The following is a 23,708-nucleotide window of genomic DNA, read 5'->3' as shown; positions in this document are numbered from 1 at the left end:
GTGCCTCCGCGTTGCTCCTTTATACACGAGGAGCGTTTCTCTCTTCCCACATCTAATCGATGTGGGACTTCTACAGTTCCCCCTTTTCTTTTCTTTTTTTTTTTTAACTCACACACACACATATATTTTTTTTAATTCTAAATCTTAAAATTATATCTTAATAAAATATTTCTTATATAATTTTTAAACTTAAGTTTTAAATTCACAATTAAATTTCTAACCATATTATTATTTCTAAATAATCTCAAATAATATAAATTTCTATTATTAATTTAAATTGTATATTTTTTTATCTAAAAAAATAGGATGTTACAAGACATGTCTGTGCAACCTCTCTTTGGTAGCTTTTTTTTTTTTTAAGAGAGAATGACAATTAGGTCCCAAAATATTAAATTAATGATAGTTAAATTTTTAAAAAATTTTAAAAAAATAAAAATATTGATCTATATAATTACAAATCTTAGAGTTTCAATTGTTAATAAATATTTAAATATCAAATGATACTATTATAATATAACATGAATTTTTGTTTATAATTGTTTGAATTATTATTTGCAATTCATTTTTTAAAAATTTGTGTTAGTTAAATGTTGTTAATTCAATATTTTATATTTAACTTACCTGTTCTCTTTTCTTTTGAAAAAAATCATATTTAGATCCCATAAAAAAATTTATTATTAAAAAATTTCATAAATTTCACAAAATACTCTCAAATCTCAAATCATGTGCATCAACAATTTGATTAAGAGCATTAACAAATCAAGTCATCAATGCACAGAGTTTAAAATTTAAAAATATTTTATGAAATTCATGAAACTTTGTAATAATAAACTCCCTTCTGGGGACCTTAACATAATTTTTTCTTTCTTTGAATGGGTAAGATCTTTCACGGCTCTTTATTCTTCATCAATTGAGCTAATATGGATGATAACAAGATTCGTTAATTGGGTGAGCGGCAAGATTGTCAGAGGTCCAAGAGAGAAGGACACGATTGTCTGTCGTGTTCACCAAACTTATTGAACGATCATTGTTTTTCTTTCACAACATCGCTAATTACAATAGTTTCCAATGATGTACAAAAACAAAAAAAAAAAAAAGAAAGAAAAGAAAGAAAGAAAGAAAGAAAGGTATAACGCTATATTGCACTTTCAGGTTTCAGCCTGTCAGGTTAAAGAATTGTATTGTTGTTGCCTGCAGAGCCAATTTGTGCCTTTCATTGCCTTACGATCATTTATTAACTCTGTATTGTTCCCACTTGACGCTCCTTACTTAGCCATTGCCTTTTTACTTGAAAAGCAGAGCTTGTTTTGGCCTCTCCAAAAGAGACAACACTGTTGTGGCAACATGCTTGGATGAAAGGCCTGCTTCATCGATCTGGTCTTGGGGTGATCCGTGATCGATGTATCTATCAGGAAGCATCATTGCTCTCCACTGCAACCAAATTTCAGAACAGAAATTAGACAACAAATCTTGGTGACATGACAAAGGGTTGGCCCCAAATAAAAAATTGAAAAGGAAAAGGAAAAGAAAACACAACTAATTGTTATCGTAGTTCTATCATGTTTTGTTATTGATCTTTAGTGTATCTTATTTTTATTGCTCCAAGTTTATATAATTTTTTTTTCATTGTAATGTTAGTTTATCTATTTTTAAATATGCTCAAAGGAACGATAATGTGGCATTAATAGTGTTAAATTATTTGACGTGTTACTAGCAATTTTAAATCTTATGATGAATGTTAAAATAAAAAAGAAAAAGGCAAAACAATCACAAAGTAACGAAAATCAACTGAAAAAAAAAATTGAAAATTATGCTTGACTAACATGAAGACAAGATAAACCCCAACATCAATATTAACAAAAAAATTAACGATCAATGGCTTCAAAATCAAGGGAAAAAAAATAAAACATAACTTGATGTGGCAAACAATATCAAAGCAGAGGCAAAGAAACGAGTATGAAATATGTAAAAATGAAAAAAATAAAACCTAGCTTTCGTTTGATGCACAGTGAAATGATTTAGTTACATGCCAGATAATTTAACATAAGCAGTGCTATCATCATCTCTCTAGGCGCATATTTATAAAAAAAAAAAAAAACAGAGAGAGAATAGAGGGACTAATATTACAGATAAAAAAACCTTTAGGGGCCAAAAGTAATGAAAAAAATAAATGGACCAATAACAAAACAAATTAAAATAGAAACCAATACTCGTGTTTTTCTAATAAAAAATAAAAAATGAGAGGAAGATCTGTTATTATTACCTTCAGGGGTCCATCTAGTAAGCCAGCCAAGCTTAGGTATTGTGAAACATGAGATCCAAAGCCTCCTATAGAACCCTCTTCCACTGTGATCAGAATTTCATGCCCTTCGCCAGTCGCTTAATCAGATCAGTATCAAGAGGTTTGCAAAACCTAGCATCAGCAACTGTCACAGATACACCTTGTGTTTTCAGCATTTTTGCAGCTTGTAGGCATTGTTGAACCGTTGACCCGTATCCCAGAATTGCAACTCTGGTTCCTTCGATCAGTATTCTTCCTTTTCCTATCTATATAACCCAAAAGAAAAGAAAAAACAAAGGTTATAATTTGATTGCTTATATATTCAATCGAATTGGGAATGATATGTCAGCTACACTATTCTGCTAACCTCAAGTGGAGTTCCTTTGTTATTGAGAGGCAAAACGGCTCCAACTCCATTTCCTCTTGGAAATCTAAAACAGCTTGGTCTGTCATCTATTGCTGCTGCAGTTGCAACCATGTGCATCAGTTCAGCTTCATCAGAGGGAGCCATGACCACCATGTTGGGTAGGCAAGCCATGTAAGTGATATCAAATGCTCCACAATGAGTTGGTCCATCTGCACCGACTAATCCAGCTCTATCCATAGCAAACCGGACAGGTAGTTTTTGAAGATCTACATCATGGATCACCTACACAACAATTATCAAGCATGGTTATTTGAGATTGACATGATAGTTTGACTGCCACAACAAGTGAAGTACTTCAACAGTTTTTGGCTCACCTGATCATATCCTCGTTGCAGGAATGTTGAATAAATGGTACAAAATGGCTTGAGACCCTCAGTAGCCAACCCAGCTGCAAATGTCACGGCATGTTGCTCAGCAATACCCACATCAAAGCAGCGATCTGGGAATTTTTTCTGAAAATAATTCAAACCCGTCCCACCGCCCATGGCTGCGTGAATAGCTACTACCTTCTTGTCTTGTTCCGCTTCCTTGATCAAAGATTCAGCAAAGTATTGGGTATAGGAAAGTGTAGAAGATTTTGGCTTCAACTGTTTTCCCGTTTTTGGGTCAAACTTGACAACGCCTGAGAGAGAGAGAGAGAGAGAGAGAGAGAGAGAACATTAGCATTCTTCGTAACCGTGATATATCATTAATATGTAAGATCATAAAACTAAATCAGAATTTTCAAACCCACCATGCATTTTATCAGCTGCTGCTTCTGCCGGAGCATATCCCTTTCCTTTCTCTGTCACGATGTGTATCAGAACTGGACCCGGTGCAGGCATCGCTTTCACTTTCTGAAAAATGTTGACCAGATCTTCCACGTTATGACCGTCCACTGGGCCGATGTAGTACAAGCCTAGCTCCTCAAAAAGAGTTGACCCATTAGCGCTGATCATCCCTCTTGCATACTCATCTACCTTCGCTGCAACTTCATATGTTTGCCCTCCTATCTGCTTCGTGATGCTCTATACAAAGACCAAATCACAGTCAAATCCCAGACTACTGAAATTTCAACATTCACACGCATGTTTATTCATTATTAGTCAAGTCTAGGCATAGATCCAAAGATGAAAACTTACTTTTGCAGCTTCTCTGAGTTTGCGGAATTTTGTGCTGGCCTGAATCTTGCTTAGAGCACTACTGAGAGCTCCAACTGGGGTTGCAGGGCCGTCAAGGGTAGCTGTTGGTAAGGAGACTTGCTTATTGTCATTAAGAATAATGATGAGGTTAGTGTCAAGGAATCCTGCATTGTTCATGGCTTCGTAAGCTTGACCAGCAGTCATAGCCCCATCCCCAATCACTGAAATGACATTGTTGTTCTTTCCCAGAAGATCCCTCGCAACAGCCATCCCTGCAATATGTATAGCCAAAAAACAGAGCATTGAGAATTTCTCTTATTTTTAATCTTATCCGAGAATTGTTTCTCAAGATTTAAGAATCTCACCAAGACCAGCGGATATGCTTGTTGAACTATGTCCTGCCCCAAAAGCATCGTGAACACTTTCGTCCCTCTTGGGAAATCCAGCAAGCCCAGAAGTTTTCCTTATGGTATGCATCTTGTGCCTTCGACCTGTGAGGATTTTGTGTGGGTACGCCTGCAAATCCATTTCCTCTTAGACCCTCCTCTCATGGAAAACTAACACAGAAAATCATGGGAAACGTGCCAATACAAGATCAAATCATAACTTCAAGAAGAGAGAAGATGATGGAGACCTGGTGCCCGACATCCCATATAATTTTGTCATCAGGGGTGTTGAAAACATGATGCAGAGCCACTGCAAGTTCCACCACTCCTAAGCTTGCGCTAAGATGGCCTCCTGTATTCGAAATAGTGTGCACGATATCTGCCCTCAGCTCAGCCGCGAGTTGTTCAAGATCCTGACATATACTTCAAACATTTTAGCCTTGTGCAGGGTATAGAAAAGAAATAATCACTACGCAGTCATTCATACAGATAATTCACCTGTGTGGACAGATTCTTCATATGAACAGGGTAATTGACAGTGTCCAGCAATGGCGTTGCTGGTTTCTGTCCTGAGTAACTAATCTTCCACCCATCATAATCTTTCTTTATAATCGTCCTCTCCTCCTCACCGGAGCTGCTCACCGATGACCTTACACAGAACTGGCCCACATACAATCACACATCATCATCAACGACAAGAATAACAGCCATGTTTAATGGAAAAGCTTTAGAAGAGAATAACTGCAACCCATAGCGAGATTATAAAGAAAGGTGATGCCCTGTCGGCTAACCTGGTTTCTGCCACCATGAATTGGTATTGGAGCCTTTCGGCTTAGAGGGATTGACTGGTTTGGCTTGACGAAGGACCCGCAAAATGCCATGATGATGGTTGGTATTGGGGTGGAAGAGAAAGGAGACAAAGCTTGCAGTGGGCTCCAGGCAGGGAGAATTTGTATTAATTCATTGAAGGGCTGCTCTGCACATCTGTATTTAAAGGGGAGGGAGAGCTCAGAAGATGGCAAAATTGTTAATAGTCCAAAACTCATTGCTAATGCGCCAATGAAATAATGCTCCCTATATAATTTTTAATTAATATATGTATTTAACGATATGGAAAGACCAAAATATCCTTGATGTGATAAAATTCAAACAAATAAAAATAATTTAATTTAATTTAATTTATTAATATTAAAAAATTTACTACGCAGTCTCTCGTCACTTGTCACTTCTCCACAACCATGTCCACCGTGAACCATCGTAACCTCCGGGAACCACCATGAAATCACCACCGTCCAGAAACATCAAACAAGATCGCACCAAGCATCGAATTGTCAAGCCATATCAAATCAAACCATAAAACCAGATCGCACAAAACATCGAAGACATTCTGCCATTGAAAAAAGAAAGAACAAGATCAAGAACACCGCATCAAGCCGGAGCTGAATCATGAAAAATCGACCAACAATGAAAACAAGAAGAAGAAGTAGTAGTAGTAGTAGTAGTTCTGCCATTGAAATTGAACAACAATCAAAGACCTCAGCCTGTCACCGTCGAACGATTCATTGCATGCAGCGAAAGTTTAGGCAGAGGAAGGAGTGGACGTCGACAGTGTTAGAAGTGGATGATTTCGATTTTTGCTTTAGGGCTCGTCGATTTCTGGACCTGTTCTTGCTTTGTGTTGCTGATTATCTTTGCAGAGAGGGTGACGGTGATGGAACCTAGAGATGTAAAACCAAGATAAATATAATATATTTAAATTTTGTCATGAACTTAAATTGATCTATAGAAAAAAAGTTATTTAATTATAAAAAATAAATAAAGGACCAATATATAGCAACAACCACGTTTTTGTAACATTTTAAAGATAGAATTTCATTCAACTTGAAATTGTCATGCATGTTTGATTTATTAAACTTTAGTTTGCAAAACATACATTTACCACTAAATATTCTCAATTTTTTTCATTAAATAGTGTTGTAAACTTAAATATGTGATTTGTGAGATATTTTAATTGGAGGACAAGATATATTTTAATGTGACAAATAACATAGTTAAAATAAAAAAGAATATAAAACTTTAAAAATAAATAATACCCAAATTTTTATTTTATTGATCCACCAAAAAAAAATTACAATTTTTTATTACTTATAAATATCCTTCTATCAAAGTCAATTCTATTAAAATAAGGTCAAGTAATAAATGTGAACATTAAAATTACAAATATTTTAGAAAATGAAATAACATTCTAATATGGGTTTTATATTATGTTTGATATAATAATCAAGATTATGATCTGGGTTCATGTATCTTAGAGAATTGAGGCATATTCAGTTAAACACTATTTGTATTTAATGCTTTTGATGTCATAATTAGACGATACATTGTTTCTTGTTTTGACCTTGAAACTTACATTGTTTTTTATTTATAATTTCTAATTTCAATGATTTTTTTTAATACTTAATTAGATAAATTGATACTAGAGCTCAGGTAGTGAACGTAATATGAGAAACAAGCTATGATGCCTAATTTGTTACTCCTCTAGTCATATTTACAGGATAAAGAGAAAAAAAAAATTAATTCTATTTATATAACACTTGTCAATTTTCAATACTCTTTTTTATATTTTTGTCCTTATTAAATACTTTAAAAAATTAATAATAAAATTTAAGAACATTTATTAGAGATAAAGATAAAAACTTGTGAAATTTTAAGATAAAATTAATAAAATTTAAATTTTTTCTTGATTTACATGAAATATGCTAGAAGTGACTTATAAATAGAACTAAAAAGAGTATAAATTTAAGAGTTTATATATTAATGTTGGTATTAATTAATTGCTACTTTGTTCACCATTCATGTTTATGCTGTTTTATGTGCTAAAACCGTTGTTGTAAAAAGAGATTCAAAGTATAACACACAAAGGTTCAATTTACCTACTTTTTTGTGAAAGCCAACCAATAAAAAGAGTTCATAAACTGTATGGAATTTGAAATGAGTTAACAAACAATGCCATTTTTTTTTAAATTTTATATATAGGTATCTCATTTAATTTAGTGTTAATCCAAAAAAAATATTTATTCAGTTGGGAAAAGTTGAAAAAAAGATAGAGAGAATAATAGTGGAAGACTTGGAAATGATTTAGTGTCCTATAATTATTTTTAATAGCGATGTTCAGTCTAGACCCGTCCTGATCATATCGGGACGAGTCTTCTCTCAGCCCAAAAATAATTGGGATGGGACTTTACGAGACGGGATAAGAAAGGGGTTCGGGATAGGACGGGACACAGAATTACCATCGAGACATCTCATCCCGTCCCGAATATTATATATATTATTTTTTATTTTAAATATATTAATTATATTAATATAATTTATCCTTATATTAATTATATCAATTATAATTTAATACTTACAATTCTTATTCAAAACTAAAGTTTTTTTATATTAATAATTTTAATGGCATGGAGTAAACATGGCGATATCTTTTCTTATAATATATTAATTATATTAATATAATTTTTTTTTATATCTATCTATTTAATAACTTTTATTTATAACGTATTGTTTACTTTACTTTTAGAAGAGTAATTAGCTTAGCACATCTTCACTAAAGTAAAAGAATAATGATTTGATGTTGTATTTGACTTGCCTGTTGTTGCTAATCTTATAGCATAAAGATCACTTGTATTTGTTATTATAATGTGTAGTTGTGATTAATATAATTCAATAATTAATTTTAAATTATTGTCATTTATGTACTTGTGTTGTTTTGATTTTAAATTTAATAAATTATATGATTTAAAATTTTAATAAATGTTATTATTCAGATTTTTTTTGATATTATTTCATTTATCAGGACGGCGGGACGTTCCGATCTTGTCACGATCCTGTCCCGACTCTTAATGGGACAGGATGGATCGGGACAGGATGGGATACGAGACTAAAATTCAGTGTCAATCTTTTTTTTGGGACGGGATATGGGACGGGAGCGTCTCAGTTCCGTCCCGTCTCGTGAACACCCTAATTTTTAACAACTAAATATTAATAATAATTAGTGAGTGAAGTTTAAATTTTAACAAGTATCTAATTTATACAAGTCCTTATCAAATAATAATTTTTAGGTGAAGTTGGTACACCATGTCATCCATGATCCTTCTAATAAATATATAACATTTAAATGATATTAAATATAAATTAATTTTAATATTAATAATAGTAAAAAAGGAAAAGAAAAAAATTAAATAGACATTTTAAAAAATAAAATCATTAAAAATAATAACACGTAAAATTTTATTTGAATAAATTAGTATAATTTTATTGAATGGATCATAAAAGATGTAATGTGCCGAGGCCATCTATGAATTTCTATAAAATTCTGTCATAATTTGATATCCTATGAAGATGTGTATTTTAGTTCTATTTCCCATGTGAAACTTTTTTGGCGAATAACATGTAAACAATTGCGACAATAATTATTTTTTTGCTGTTATGTATGTTTTAAGATTAATCAATACGAATCCAATTTAATTAAACTTTTTGTTAATTAAAAAAATTAGTTTTTAAGAAGTATATAAATTTTTTGAACCTTTCAGTATCTTATCTTTTCTAAAGTTATTATGAATATAAAAAATGCGTGAATCTTATGCCGTATTTTTAATTTTAATTTTTTTCTTGCAAAAAAATATTAATTTATATATTGGTTCGCTTTTCTTTTCTTTTCTTTTCTTTTTTTTCCTTTTTTTTTTGATAAAAAGAAAATGTAGATGAGGTAGGCACTGGTAACCCATCAGGGCCAAAACAGAACTCCCAACCTCTTTGAGAATTTTCAGGAAGGATTGTAAATCACCCACCAACGAACAGCTCATATCAATCAGCAGGATTGAAACATTTGCTCTTGTAGGATAAAGGTCAAGTCTTTGACCAACTGCACCACGCCTTCGTTGGCATCTTGGTTGTCTTTTCTATTCCTTAATATTTGTGTTAATTTATGAATTTTCATTGTTTAAAAATATGACCATCTCTCTCTTTTTTAAAGTTCAAGATTTGTTTTTATCTTCAGGTAAACGTTAGGAACAATGACAAGTGAATTTATTGCAATAAAGACCATTAATTTTGCATTAGGTATTTTCTTATGAAAACACGTACATGTTATTATTGCAAGCTGAATTTTGACTTGCTAAATTTCAAAAAAAAAAATCCTAACAAAAAATATAAGTTAATGTTCAGCTTTTAATAATAATATACACCTGTTTTTTCAAAACAATATCTTATACAAAATTGATGGACTCTTATTATAATAAATTTCTTTGAAAGGCCCTTAAATGTCATTCTCCCTAATATTTACATAAACTAGTAATAAAGATTCAATCTGATTATAAAAAATATAAATTAGCTATACTTTTTGAGTTTTTTTTCCTTTATCCTTTTTATATTTATTGAATTTAATCTGAAAACCATAACAGTGTCACCACTTACTGTAAGAAAATAGTCAAAATGCTATTTCTTATTTTCAACCTGTTTTTAGAAAAATGTTTGTGGTGCATTAAAGTGCATTTTATGATATTAATTAAAGTTGATGTGAATAGTAAAGACTCTCGTCACTTAAGCAAGTGATTGAAGGTTTGAATATTATACTTTGAATATGTAGTAATTTAGTTGGAAGAGGTTAATTCTACTACTTCTGTACCTTGGGAGAGACAATCTCTACTGTCGATGATATCTACTCCTTGAATTAAAAAAAAAAAGTATATTCTATAGTTGTAGTATTGCACCATCAAAATCTTCAGTAATTAATAGTGAATGTTAAATTTCATGATGATAAATGTATAAAACTCCGAGTGGAATAATGTTTAAATAATTGTTAAGGCAAATTAAACTTTTTAAAATGTAATAAAAGTTCCCCTTCCATTTGATTTCTGGAGAAATTTAGGGGTCGTTTGGTTTTGTTATTATTTTTTGTTTTTAAAATCTATTTTATAAACTAATTTTTAAAAATTACTTGTCAAAATAAAATTAAAAATATGTTTAACTAATTTAATTTAAAAATAATTTTAGAGTAAAGAAATTGGCTAATGATGGAGGTTATTGACAGTTAATAATAGTTTTCTACGACAATCACAATTGAAACTTGAAAGAAGTTTATAATAGCCAAATGTAATATACTTTAAAAACAAATAACAAAACAATAAGGATGAATTATGGTGAAGTCTCATATAAAAAAATTAATTACTACAGGATCTATTAATAATTAAACTAAAATCATTGATAATATTAATTCTCTTCTATAAGACCTAAGTGTGGTTCTCCCTATAACAACAACAAGATGTTTTCAATTTTTTTTTAAATGAAAAATGAGAATAGTTTTAAAAATTTTAAATTCAAAATATTTACCAATAAATTTTTTTATTTTTAAAAGAATTAAAAAAATTTAATTAACAAGACATTTGTTATCTATAAAAAATTCTAAATTTTTTAAAAAATAGTTAAACTTTCAAAAAAAAAAAACAATAATCTATCAACTTTCTAAATAGTCAACTTCTCAAAAAGTCTAATAAATTAAACTGCGCAGCCTTTTAAGTGAATTCCCATAGATTGTAGAAATTTTAAAAAATAAATTATATTATTCATAAGGTTTTTGAATAATTTGAATTGCTTTAAATCTATAAATATTATATTTTATATTAAATATTGATATTTAGATAAATTAGTGGGGTGGCAATTTGAAACCAAAAGATGAATTTAATCTCAGTATGGTATCAAAAGATTCTTAAATAATGCTTGAAAATGTCTTTAACTAATTTGATATTGATATTCCAAATTTTGATACTCACTCCATTAAAAAATATAAGATATTTTTAATTAAATCTCAGCCTCAATAAAGTAGTTACTTGTATTTAAATTAACCTTTTTTTTTATATCTATCCCTATTTAATAGGGTGTTTCACCCTAAAAAAATATAAAGTAATTTATTCAATAGGGACACTTTAAAAAAAAAGATAATAATTATATCTTAAAAGACTTAAAATGTCATACATTTTTTAACATGTAACTCCTCAAAACATGCCTTATATTTTTTAACGAAAGGAGTACTAATATTTTTTTTTTGTAAATAACCAAAAGTTATTAAATAAATTGATACTAATACCATAAAATTTGACATTATTGTTCTAAAATTTAACCTTGATATTTTGAAATTTGACATGGACAACAATACAACTTACCAACTAGCACGTAACTCAACTCGTAGAGGGTTATGCTAATTTAACAAGTAGTTTGGAGTTTGAGTCTTGAATATATAACAGTGTTAAAAACTCATTGGGAAAGCTTTGCTGTCAATACAGTCCTACTTGGCTTGGCCAATGAATAATGGGCAATTGTATTTAAGGAAAAAAAAATACAACTTCATGATATTATTATCAATTTTTGAAATATAAATGTCAAATTTCTTAGCATCAATGTGAAATTATTTAAAACTTTTTAATCCTTTACTTAAATTTCAGAATCTATTGGTTTGAAAGTGAAATTAAATTCTTCTTTTGGTCCCAAATTAACATTTTCCATGTAAATTAACCAATCAATTTGGTCAATTAATAGCATTATAATATTGATTAACTCAATATATATGGTAACATCACTTACTACAAAGAGACAAAGATTAGTGGTGCAACTCCACGCAGAATCTCTAGAGAAGCATATTGGCCTCCATGTGTTGCTCTGCATCTGTAACTTCTTATTAAAAAAAATAAAGAGAAAACGAAAAATAAAACAGTTTTTGGGGTGCCTTCTTATATATATATATATATATATATGAGAGAAATATTAAGTGAAATTTCATAAATTCTAAATAGAAATTGTATTATTTTGTGGCTATTTTAACCAGCACATAACTCAATTAGTAAAAAGTTGTGCTAGCTTAACTAATAGTTTCAAATTCAGATCCTAAATATGCATCTGTGTTAAATACTCGTTAGGAAAGCTTTGCTGTCAATGTGATCCTACATGGCTCGGCTCATGAATAATAGGGTAATTATATATAAAAAAAAGACAAGACAACTTCAAAACATTATTGTCAATTTTTGAAATATAAATGTCAAATTTCTGAGCATCAACGTGAAATTATTTTAAAAATTTTTATCTTTCACTAAAATTTCACAATCTTTTGATTTCAAATTGAAATTAAATTCATCTTTTGGTTCCAAATTATCATTTTCCATGTAAATTCACCAATCACTTTGGTCAATTAATAGCATTATATTGATTACCTGTGTGCGTGTGTGGTGACATCAGTCACTACAAAAGAGACAAAGATTAGTGATGCAACTCTACACAGAATATCTACAGAAGCATCTTGGGCTGTATGCGTTGCTTTGTTCTGTATCTTTAACTTTTTATTAAAAAAAATTAAGAGAAAAAAAAAAAAAAACACAGCTTTATGGGCTGCATTCTCTTATATATATGAGAAATATTAAATGAAATTTCATAAATTCTGAATAGAATTGTATTATTTTGTGGATATTCTTAAAGCAAATTAATTATTTTAGGGATAATAGGATTAAAATATTTATTACATTTGTGATTTTATGCCTTGTATATAGTTGGAGATTAAGAGATTCATGCCAATCTTGTTTGATTATTGACGCATCTATATGTCATCTTGGAAGTCTTTCTCTTTTATTTTTTTTTATATGTCTATCTAACTAAATTAGATTCAAATATTGTCAGGCTCAATTAAAAATAACTCTCTTAAATATTTTATACATTCACACATATTTAGACTTGAGATTTCAAGCTTTAGTGATCATAACCACCTCAACTAGGACCATCGCCTTCTGGTCCTTCTCTTTTAATTTATTTACACCTCTCAAAATACAAGACACCCACAATATATATATGATTTTACCAAAGTAATATATATATATATATATATAATTATATTAAACCGTGCATAAAGCCGCATGATCATTATGATTAACATATTTATTAGGAAAAATTTCAATAAAGATCCTTTGGCCACACTTACTTAAATTTAAATTCCTTAAATTTATGAAATTTACTATAGTTGAGGGATACTGATTTGATATTAAATTTTTAAGAAAAATAACAAAATTTTTCTTTATTTAAATTAATATCAAAATTATCCTACCTTAATTGTTAATTACTCTACTTCACTTATTCATTTACTTATAGATTGTTGTTAATTTTTTATTTCACTTGTTTATTTTTTTAAAATAAAATCAAGTGAAAGTTTCGTAAAACAAGTGAAGTAACGCAATGAATAACAGTCCATAAGTAAATTAACAGTAAGTAAATTAACAAGTGATGTTGGACAATAAATAAGTAAAATAGAAACATTTTAATATTAATTTAAATGAGAGGCAATTTTTTTATTTTTCTTAAAAATTTAATATCAAATCAGTACTTCTAAACTGCAGTGTAATTTTAAAAATTTAGAGGCTTTGAATTTAAATAAGTGTGGTTGAGGAATCTTTATTAAAATTCTTCCTTTTTATTAAACCTAAAAGGATCACAGGAAGGAAATTGTGTAGACTTCTTCAATTACAAGTCATATAATATACGAGTATAAGAACATGAATTAATAATCTTTCTAGTCATCTTTTCCCTTTAATTATTTTCTTTTTCTTTGTTTTCCTTCAAGAAAAGTTCACATGAGTTGAATCTGGAGATTCATCAGGCATCTAGACATGTCTCTCGCTCTCAGGTTGTCTATAAATAATTTTCTCATTTTCTACAACATAATTCAAACACACAATTTTGTAGGTTATAAGCTATCAACTGTGCCAATTTTATTTATTGGCTATTTCATTATCTAAAATCTAATACTTTTAATCATATTCAAGTATGATTAGACTTAATTAATTTATAATAAATGTTTTCTACATAGATGTACGTGAACTCAAAACCTTATATCTAAAGCCATGATTGTCCATTTTAACAAAACCAATGATCATGTATCGTTTTCTTCTCCTTCTTTAAATTAGCAGCGTCTAGTATCATGTGTTTTAATTTAAACACTTGAAAATAATAAGAATGTGATATTTTTCAGATTACGATAAATATTACACACACACACAGAGATATATATATATATATAATTATTATATGGAATCACAGAGGTGGTTTGTGTTTTCATATTTTGTATGGTGAGCTGTGTATCATCTTTGACCACGTAAATCAAGGATAACGAACTTAAGCAAAAATAACAAATCAAATACTTGAACGAGCAGGGAACGAGAGGGGGAAAAAAATTATTCATTGTCAGCTTTGTCAAAAATAATTGCAAATTTGTCAAAATTTTCTGAGTACTAGAATCATCAGCTTACAGCAATGGATATATATATATATATATATAATGCGCAAACTATAAATAAAGGATTCATTCAAAATGAATATTTTATATCGTCTTGTTCTTATCAATTTTTCGTGATATATATCTTTATATTTTACTAATGCGTACGTAATGGGCAATATTGGGTATAATCACCTAAGAAATCATGCACCATTAAAAAAGAATTGCAAGTTGAAAGCTAAATATATAATCAAATAATTCAAGTATTTAACTCCATATATATATATATATATATAGACGCCAACAGGTGTACGTAGTATAACACATATTCACACAATCTTGGCTTGATTTTGGAGAATCTGGTTCGTGTATGGAAGATTTTCCTGCATGGTTCGTAGGCTTCAACATTTGTTGTGATTCTTTTATATATATATATAGTTTGTGTGTCGTGTATAGTTTGTAAAACGTTATGTCGTTTTGTATGTTTTTGTCATGCAATTTTAGTACTGTGTTTATGTATGTGTCATCTGTTTGTGTTGTTACTACATGCATGTTAATTTGGCTTGGTTTTAATTAGTAACTAAAGTTAATATGAGTAATAAAGATTCGGATCTTGTTACTTAAATAAGTGGTTAAGGGTTTGAATAATTATTCCTTACCCTTGTGCATGTAGCAACTTATTAGTTAGGAGAAATATACCCTATGACCCGAATACCTTATACAATCTCTGTTGTTAACAGAACTTACTCTTCTTGTTATTAGCCAAAAAAAAAAATGTTATAGTTCTTGCCTGCATCTTATGTGCTTGTTTTGTTATATTGTGTAAATTTTGTAGCTTCTACAATGATGTTTTAATGTAGTTGATTTCTCTCTCTCTCTCGGAGAATCATACTCCCTCTATTTCTGAATTTAGGAGGAATTAAAATATATATCACTTGTTTTGTTTTTTCTTTAATAAGCAAAATTACATCTCAATAAGCATTTATTACAATTTTTTTAAATTATCACTTATAAATTCTATCATTTTCATTCATGAAACAAACAATGAATGTAGCCTTATTTTGATTAACACATGGTACTTCAGTCCAGTTTTTTTTATTTTCAGACAAAATTATTATAGTTAATTAATTTTCTTAAATTGTGTGATACATTTATTTTCTCTTATACTCATTTGATTTTATTTATAAATTACTTTCAATATATTTAACTAGAATAAAGTAAAATCTTAAAACTCTTTAATTTTGTCTAAAAATTTAACTAATAGGCATTAGTCCTAATGCAATAAGTTATTGTTGTTTAAGCACGATGTCTCAGTTTGGCTATATAATTGCTTATAATTATTGTTTCTTTTTTTTATTAGTTTCCCCCTTTTTTTTAATTATTAGTTTTTGGCTTGAGTATGGTTTCATTTTATTTTTTTTTTCCGTGTCTATTTAATTTTGGTTTTGTAACGAAATTCCAGAATAAAAAAGACTTACCATTAACTTTATTTTTATAATTATGAATAAATATTGTTTAAATTATTTTTATTTTTAAAATATATTATTTATAATGTATAAATAAGACATGAAATTATAACTTATTATACTGTGGTGGATTTGGGATGACGGAGTGTTATTTTATTGACAAACCCACATATTGTGATGTTATAATGTTAACAACTATATATCTTGTAGATATATGGTGCCAATAACTTTGACATATCGTAGTGTGTTTTTGAATTCTTTGATGTTTTATTATATATATAATGTATATAATATAATTTTTTATCCATTATTATATCACTAATATAGCTGTCAATTTAATTGGTTGAATCGTAAAAGCCGTAATCCTTGATATTTTTGGTTTAATGTTGGGCAAATCAAACCACAAAAAAGCCTTGTTAAATAATACAATTGTTTTGGTTCATTTATTTTCTGCATATGTTTTTAATTAACTATTTTGAGTATGAGCTGTCTCGAATTATTTAGAGTAAATAATAGACCTCCTTCAAATAAATTGTTATATAGACAAGAGTTAAGATTTGAATTCTTAATTATTTATTTAGATGATAAGAACCCCTATCAGTCGTGATAAAATTTGAATTAGTTGCAATTAAAAAATTAATTATGTGAATGAGACTAAGTTTTAAAAAAAAATAAATCAAATACATGAACTTCAACAGGGAAAGAAATAAAAAATTGTTCATTGTCTACTTTTTCAAAATGAATATTTTATAATTCGTGATTTCTTTATTTCACTTGCTTATAATGGGTGTAATGTGCAAAATGCAATCAATTATTGTTGTCATCGGAGAAAATTAGCATTAAAGTAATGTAAGTTGAAAGCTAAAATGCCAAATAATTCAAATGGGTCTGTATCATCCTAATTAAATTAAAGGGATTGAAATTGAACAAACACACACATATATATTTAAAGAAATCCAATGAGATTAACAACTCCAAAGGCCATCTTAAATAATTTATGAAGCATCCATACTTTAGAAATATAAATGTACTTTCTAAAATTTTTATTGTGATTTTTTTAGCAAATTATTTCTATATTACTTAAAAACTTAAGATTAATATTTTGATTGATTGTTGTAAACATCTTCATATTTCTTTAAAAATAAACTCAGATACTCTTACTTAGCTTCTATCTCTAAATTTTTCAAAAATTTATATATATATATATATATATATATATATTTTATCATACTATTCTAGAATTTTAAAAATTATCATGTCATATTGTATCCAACATCTAAATGTGTGTACGCGCATACGCACACACGCTTAGATGTATGCGTACATTCAATTTTTAAAACCTATTATTTTAATTTTTGCCGCATGATCTCTTGGGAGAATTCCAATTAGATTTAACAAAAAGAAATTCATTATTTCTTTAATCTCGTTTACAAGTCAAACTTTCATATTTAATTATTTACAATTTTACATATTAAATTTTTACTTTAGGATTGATAAGTAATAATTTTTTTATTTAGAACATGTGTGTAATTTCCTTTATGGCTTTGTCTTTTTTGTCTTCACAATGGGATTTACTTGTCACTTTCTTCCAAGTTAATTATCTTCTAAATATTTAAAACTACTAAAATTTAATATGAACAGTTAAAAATAAAATAAAATATTCAGATATCAAATATAAACCGTCCAAATATTAATTTCATAATTAAAAATTAAGAAATTAAGAGAAAAAGGATGAGGATGGGAGGAGAGAGAGTCATCTCCCATCTTCTCTAGTTGATGTACCTTGAAGTAGGGACAGGATAAGATATTTGGGGCCAATAATTGGAAAGTAAGAAAAGGATGGTGGGCTAAAAAGTTTTTAAATATTTTTTACAATTAAAAAACATATATAATGTAAAAAAATTACTGCCCCACAATAAATTTGTCACTACTTTGAAGAGAAAACTTTACATGCCCCATTGAAAAATTTCACCCAAATCCGTTAAAAAAATTTCGTTCATGTAATTTATATACTTTGAACTAGGGACGAATCTAGGATAAGATATTTGGGGAGACAAGGATTGGAAAATAAGAAAAGCATGGTGGGCTAAAAAGTCTTCAAATATTTTCTACAAGTAAAAAACATATAAACGTAAACAAATTATTGCCCCTTATAAATTTGTCATCACTTTGAAGAGAAAACTTTATATGCCCCACTGAAAAAATTCACCCAAACCCCTTACAAAATTTTCCTTTTCTTTCATTCTAATTTTTTTAAAGATCAAACATTTTTTTATATCTAAAATTATAATTTTATCTTATATTTATGGAAAAAAATTTATAAAATGTAATAAAATATATTTGAGCATCTCAAGTATAAATTTTGGTTTTTATTTCCAGTAACAATATATAAAACCACACCTTCTATATGTATATATGTGTGTATATTTGGAATGGCAAAATGCTTCAATAAGTAAAACACTACTTTACAAAAAGTTCAGAATACACAATAAAAAAAGAATTACCTTTTCATCCTCCACTACCTCTCTGCACTAAGGTGGTGGATAGTGAAAGGTACAAACACATTCTTTGAATTTTTGTTTTTAAATTTCTCGTACTCTTCCACAAATTAAAATTATCTTCTTAATTATTGATACATACCTTCACTTTATTACAAAATAAACATTTATGATAATATAGAAAATAACTCTCTTTGATTGATTGTATTGAAAATTCAATTAAGTAGGATATATATATATGGTAGTTCTTGCACATATTCAATTATAACTATAGTTTAATTTAAGTTACACTATATTCATAAGTACTATAACTTTTAAAAATACATAAATTAAAATGTTATATTGTCTTTTAATATTTAATTTTGTTGGCATAAATTATTTTTATTTAAAATATTTGTATTTTATTTTATTTTATTTTCCTAGCTGAATATATAAGATATAAATTAATGGACAGTGAGTCAATTTGAAGTATTCAAAATATTCATGTTTTTATGTTCAAAGTACACAAGTGACCGATTAATTTTCTTCACTATGAGGAAGAAAAACTTTATACTTGAGTACAATTTGAAAATTATCAACCCCACCAAACTATCCCACTTAGACTAATGTTTATTTTACTTGTGGATCTCTGCTACACATATTGACTTGATTTTTTTTCCAAGCTATTTCGTCTGGTCTTTAAATTGACTAGAAATACTAATTCTTCATGCAATACATTGGATCAAGTATAATATACTCACTCTGTTAAAAAATATAAGACATTTTTTAAAAAGTTAGATATTAAAAAATATAAGGCATTTTTAGTTTTTTGATGTGTAATCATTGCTTTTTTAAAAAGTATCCTTATTGATAATGACTTTATATTTACTATAGGGTGTTTAATAGGGATAAATATAAAAATATAAAGTTAGTTTGAAAGTAGGTAACTGCTTTATTAGGAGTGAGATTTAGTTAAAAGTGGCTAACATTTTTTAATAGAGAAAGTTGTTATTATCAAAATTTCATCATTTATCAGACTTTGTCAAATTAATTACTATTAATCGTTTATATATCATTGTGTGAAGATGTATGGATTTAAATATGTTCACTCAATGAGTATTTCACATGGTATAATAATAACCGTTTGATTTAATCAAATGCCTATTAGATATTTTGTTATATAATATTCAAAAAGTACTAAATCTCAATTTTTTAAAAGGGACAACATAGTGAGGATTGGAGTATTTTGATTGCGATGATTGTTCAAATTTTTGGAAAGAAGTATATATTAATAATTGTCAAATATTAATGAAATCTAAGGGATATAATTGAGACACTCACTGAATTAAGTCTACAATCTGAATCCACAATGCATTATATTCTTTCCAATGGATTTGATTTATTGAAAATTTTACTCATGAAGTGTTATTCAAAAAATAATATTTATTAAACTAATTTTATTAAAGAGAAATGTTATACTTACTTCATAACAAATTATAAAATACTTTTGAGAGAGATTTAACATTCAAAGATATAAGATACTTTGAAAATATTAATGTTTCATTGAATATAAACTTATTTTCAATATTATCATTACTTTTTTTATTCTCTTTTCAATATATTAAATGAAAGATATTTTTAATTTTTTTTTTTTGCAAAAATAGGTTTTTAAGTGTATTTAATAAGGTTTATTAGTATATGTGAGATTGTATCCAAATGAAGCATCATCTTTTTTGCCTAACTGAAGCAACCCTCCCCATGTTTGTCGTATTTGACGGATATATATGAAGGAAAGAGAAAACAATGATTATCATGTGATTAAGTCTCTTGGCCAAATTAATTAAAAGACGTTTCTTCATTGATCAATAATTTTAAATTCAGTCTTCCCAGATGGCGCAGCTTCATTCAACATCTAGATATCATAATCTATAGCCAACTTCTCTAAGCAAACTTTGAATATATATATATATATATATATATAAAATAAAAACATATTTTAAAAAAATATTCGTACAAAATTTCCTGGCTAACATGTTCCATGTTGCATTCTTGCGTGTGCTTTTTTCCAGCCCATTAATAGTATGTGCCGGTTTGATTCAAATAATTAACGGTCAAGTTCCATGATTCATTGTTGATTAGATTAATTAATGATATGAGCAATTGTACTTAATATGTCCATTATTTGATGATTTTTTTAGGCCAAAGTATACTTTTAATCCTCTAATTTTATGTAAGGTTTCTATTTGATCTCTTAATTCTATAAATTATTTTTTTAATCCTTTAATCCTAATATTATTATTTTTAAATGATTATTTTTTATATCAATCATTGTTATTTTAAAAAAATTAAATTTAATATATCAACATTTAAAAATATTTTATAAATATTTAAAAGTTTAATATATAAATTTGTTGAGATGAAACAAATGGTGATAGTGTTAAAGGATTAAAAAAATATTTTATAAAATTATGGAACTAAAATGAAACCTTGTACTCCAAAACTAAATGTTAAAGTTCAAAACTAAATGTATACTTTAAGCTTTTTTTTTATACAATATCTTATATCCAAGACTATCGAATCAAATTCAAGCAATAATGCAAGGTCCAAATGTGATTGTATTCGTATGTATTCACATTCATATGCAAGTTAGCTCGCACTTAAGATATTAGTTTATCTTTATCATCAATTGTAAACGTCTTGATACCCACTCTCAGTTTCTTCATCCATTTATTTGTCCTACTGTCCAAAAAGTTGCAATTTATTTATTTATTTTTTTTTGCCAAGTAAAAAACTTGCAATTTAAATACTTTGTATTAATCTATTTGATATATTTTTTTTATAAAAAAGCACGACAAAAAAGATATAGTTCCTCTAGACTACAATATAAGTCGGTTTTTAAAAGCCTTGTTTAATCTAAAATATAAAATACTTGGTAGATATTATATTTTTTTCCAATTACACCTTTGCATTATTAACTAATCAATAAGGGTATTTTAAATAAATTAAATATTACATTTATTTCACTCAATGGCACTGTCGAAAGATGTAAAAAATTTTAGAAAATCAATATTCTAACTAACTTTTTTAAAAATATAAATTAGTTAACAATAACTTATGTTGTGATCAGAGAAAATACGTGATTAATTATTATTAGTATTAGCATCACTCTTTTTGTCTCTATATATAAGATATTTTTAACCGAATCTCGCAGACCAAAAATAATTTGTTATTTAGTTAAAATCACATTAAATAACAATAATTTTTTTGTCCCTAATGATGTCAATTAATAATATGGTGATGGTGGATAAAACACCCAATTATGGTAGATAAATTCACTCCTCACGTCAATGATTTTGTTATTTGATTTGAGTGTAGGGTTTAGCTTCTTTCTTTTTAGGTTCAGTTTATGATCAAGATTAGAAATGGGATGTGGAATTGTTATACAAAAGCAAATAAAGCCTTGCTCAACTAAGCTCTTCAATAATTAAGTTTACTCCAAAGATTTATTAGTTTCTACCACTGCTACAAAAATCTGGACATAAGATGCGCAAAAAAAAAAAATAATGGTTAAAAAGAATACATCATTATAGGTGAGGTGGGTGATAGTTCAACAATAAATGATGAGTGTTTTAAACACCTGTCACATATTTTAAGATAATAAATGGTAGGTGTTTAAAACACCAATCATATAAAGTCTCAATTCTTGATTAATAAAAAAAAAAAAAATTAAACTTTAAATGATGAGTATTTGAAACACACCATCATTTATTGTGATACTTTTAAATGACAAGTATTTCAAAAATCAGTCATATAACCTTTCAAATTCTCTTTATTTAAAAATAAAAAATAAATTTTAAATGATGAGTGGTTCAAACACCTGTCATTAAATGATAAGTGTGAGACACCCATCATTTATTTCCTTTTTAAACTCTCTCCCAATTTCATTTTCATTTGTGCCCTTCCGTCTTCCTCTTCTCTTCTCTACTTGCACACAAAATTGAAAGAACTCCCACAAACTTTTTCCATTGCTATCGTCAGCCACCATGCATTGATCTGATGTGAAGCTGCTGCTTCCTGCATCATCGTCCTTTGTCTAGGGTTCTTTCTCTTTGGGTTTCAATCCTTTTTGCTTGAATGTTGATTTCTTTGTTTTTTCTTCCTTTTCTTTCAATATCCACTGATTTCTTGATTGTGGGAATGATTTATTTAATGTTGTAGATTGTTTTATTAGTTAATTTTTTTGTGTAACTTTTTGCTCATTTGTTGCTTATTTTGGAATTGTAGGGTGTCTAAAATTGATAATGGTTGATGTGTTATTGACTTGAGAATGCTAATAAATAATATGGGTAGCCTTAGGATGATTATTATGATAAAAATGAGTGACAAAATAGGATTTTCATGATGATTGTATTTTTCTATGAATTTTAAATAAATTTTTTCAATAATTTTTAATTTAAATTCTATGCTTTGTTTGATCAAAGTAGTTTATCATTCAAAACTACATATTGAAATGTACTAGTGTGTCAAATTTCATTACAATTAGAGTTGATTTATGTAACCGAAATTGAAGTGCGGTTTCTCTAAAAATTATTATTATTTTGTTGAGATTTTGACATTTGTCAGCTTGGGATTGCTAATATAAGATATGTGTAACCTTAGAATAATCAATAAGAGTAAAAACAATGATTGAAAATTATGTTTATGTTGTTTTTTTGTGATTTTTTAATGAATTTTTGAGATAATTTTATAATTTTAATTTCATATCTCATTTGACTTAGGTACTTGTATAGTTAAAAACTGTATATTAAAATATACTTGTAAGCCAAATTATATAATAATTAGAGTTGATTTAAGTGACTGTAATTTATTCATGATTGCTTTAAAAATACTATCTTGTGGTGATTTTGTTGTTGTTGGGATTGTATATGATTAAAACTGGTTTGGTAAGATAAGATGTTAGGTTTAAAAAGAGAGTTTGAGCCTAGGAAATACTTGTGCCAATTTTATTTTATTTTTTTTACGATTGAAGGAGTATGTGAATGTTCATACATATGACTCATGATTCATGAATTACTCTATATTATATATAGAGTAGTCAATTTTTTATTTCATCATTATATCATTTCTTTCATATCCATACTCATGAGTCACTTATCACATTTGCTTGTATGAAATATTTTCTAGATTAAAGTTATGGATAAGAAATGGATGTCTGCCAATTGATTAAATAAATAATATTTGAAT

The 23,708-nt window shown here is 27.9% G+C and overlaps 1 pseudogene; it reads right to left on the bottom strand.

Annotated features, from left to right (window-relative positions):
* Window positions 1–1,013: 1,013 nt before the first annotated feature.
* On the bottom strand, window positions 1,014–5,276 carry LOC129321051 (probable 1-deoxy-D-xylulose-5-phosphate synthase 2, chloroplastic; annotated as a pseudogene).
* Window positions 5,277–23,708: the final 18,432 nt, after the last annotated feature.

This window comes from Prosopis cineraria, unplaced genomic scaffold, assembly GCF_029017545.1.
Source record: "Prosopis cineraria cultivar Desert tree isolate PC_DT_omini unplaced genomic scaffold, ASM2901754v1 PC9, whole genome shotgun sequence".
NCBI classification, from domain to species: Eukaryota; Viridiplantae; Streptophyta; class Magnoliopsida; order Fabales; family Fabaceae; genus Prosopis; species Prosopis cineraria.
The sequence above is the reverse complement of the archived record's forward strand: the minus strand, read 5'-3'. Positions and strand labels throughout refer to the sequence as shown.